Here is a 2,483-nt window from a genome sequence, read left to right on the forward strand (position 1 = left end):
ACAAATTGATATGTTGGAAAATATGAATGATATTGATAGATATTTGATGGACGAATCCATCAATCTATGACGCTTTTAAAGAGTTACATTAGAAAAATATCTTATCTGAAAGAGTTCTAATATGTTTATAGGATGGTTTTGGACGTCTTAACAAATTCTATGATGTTTTTAAAATAAAGTGTCGTATTAGTTAATTTATACAACACGACTTGAAAAAATGTCATATAAATATATGAGTTTATGAGACACTTCTCAAAATGTTTCTATAAAATAACTAATACGACATTTTATTTAAAGATCATTCTAAAACACTTGTTGAAACGTCAAAAAACGTCCTATAAACCTATTGCAACATTTTTAGATAGGACGTTTTATAGTATGGTATATAAACTTAAGATTTATGAATTATTTCATTCATCAAATTATGTAACTACTAACCCGTCAACCCAACCCAACCCGCCTCAACCCGCAAGGGTTGGGTTGGGTTGGGTTGGGTTAAACTTTTGAATGAGTTAGGTTGGGTTAAGATTTTCCAAACCGCCATAATTGGGTTGGGCTGTAAAATTGTTGTAAACCGCCCAACTCAACCCGCGTTCACCCCTACAAGCTTGTACTCTTGGGCAAGCTTCTTCAAACTTCCACTCGTTAAATCCTTGTCTAGAATCACTTCTAACACATCCTCATTAGATAGATCAAACATAGTATCAAATAAAGACTTGATAATATCAACAAAGCATAAAGACGAAACATCACTCGGATATCGCATGGCATCATATATATTAAATTTAATCATCTCGCCATCGAATTCCATGGTCAAACTACCACTATGGACATCTATCTTCGTCTTAGAGGTTTTCAAAAATGGTCTACCTAGCAAAAGCATACCGGCCTTGGAGGCATTTTTCTCCTCCATTTCTATAACATAAAAATCCGTCAGAAAGACCAATTCATTCACTTGAACTAGCACATCCTCTAATACCCCTTTAGGGTAGACAATAGACCTACCACTAATTGGATTACCACACCGGTTGGCTTAAGGGGCCCTACATCCAAAGATGAGTAGATGGCATATGGCATAACATTAATTGATGCCCCCAAGTCCAACATGGCTTGATTTACCGAGACATTGCCTACCTTACATGGTATGGTAAACATGTACGGGTCTTTACACTTTGGTGGTAACTGTTTTTGCAAAACAGCGGACACATTTTGACTCATGCTTATCTTTTCATTACCCTTTAGTTTCCTTTTATTAGTACAAAGTTCTTTCAAAAACTTAGCATATCTAGGAACTTGCTTAATTGCATCTAATAAAGGGATGTTTACCTGAACTTTTCGGAATGTGTCAAGGATCTCCTTCTCTTCGCTCTCCCGCTTTGTCTTCTCGAACCGGCTCGGGAATAGCGGTGCTTGAACTATCACTTCGGGTGTCTTCTTCTTTGCCTTCTCTTCTTTGACATCCTTTGCACCCGAAGTGGATGTCTTGACCTCTAACTCTTCTTCTTCCTCATGAACCTTTTCTTTCTTCTTCTTTCCAACCTCTTGAAGCTCCTTTCCGTTTCTCAAAGTGACGACACTCACATTTGCCTTCGGATTCTCCTCCGTTTGAGACGGCAATTTACCTTTGTTTGCTAATTGGCCAACAGTGGCCTGAAGGTCCTGAATACTTGCCTGAGTTTCCTGTTGAATTTTCACCATGTTAGCAGCCATAGACTTAACTACATTCTCTAATGACATACCTGAGCCACTAGGAGCTTGCGATGACACTTGATGTTGATGTTGGGCACTAGGCTGAAATGGTGCCTTCGGTTGATGTTGTTGCTGAAAGCCGGGCGGTGCTTGGAATTGTTGAGGTTGAAATTGTTGAGGCGGCTGGAATGAACCTCTTTGCTGAAATTGCTGACCTTGTCCTTGCCTTGGGGCATAGCTTAGATTCGGATGTTGCCTCCAACCGGGGTTGTATGTGCTCGAGAAAGGGTCGGGAGCCTGGTTGTTTGAGTTCTGAAAGTTGCCACCCCCAATGGCGTTCACTTGCTCTTCTTCTTCATGTAAAGTCGGGCATGCATCGGTGGGGTGTGCCACTGATGAGCAAAATCCACATGCCTTGACTTGAGGCATATTACCCATGGCAAGCTGTTTAACAAGGTTAGTCAAATTAGTTATTTTAGTTTCTAAAGATTTAACATGTACCTCACTAGCGCCCCGGCCAATGTCACTTCAAACTCCAAATTGCTTGGAGTTTTCCGCCATGGTGTCTATCAAAGTCCTCACTTGAGTTGGCGTCTTATTCACATAGCTCCTCCGCTCGCGGCATCCATCATCTTTCTTTCCATCGGTAGCAAACCTTCATAAAAATATTGAATTAGTAATTCATCAGAAATTCCATGTTGAGGACAACTTACACAAAAGCGCTTGAAGCACTCCCAATACTCGTATAAAGACTCCATGTCCTTCTGCTTGATCCCACATATCTCTCTTCTAAG

General features: G+C 40.1%; 1 non-coding gene across 1 annotated transcript; it reads left to right on the forward strand.

The window, feature by feature from the left end:
• Nucleotides 1-2,379: 2,379 nt before the first annotated feature.
• LOC112511909 lies at nt 2,380-2,483 on the forward strand. Its single transcript, XR_003069162.1, has one exon. It is a non-coding gene; the product is annotated as a small nucleolar RNA R71 (small nucleolar RNA).

The sequence above is a fragment of the Cynara cardunculus genome (assembly GCF_001531365.2).
Source record: "Cynara cardunculus var. scolymus isolate 2C chromosome LG 4, CcrdV1, whole genome shotgun sequence".
Lineage (NCBI taxonomy): Eukaryota > Viridiplantae > Streptophyta > Magnoliopsida > Asterales > Asteraceae > Cynara > Cynara cardunculus.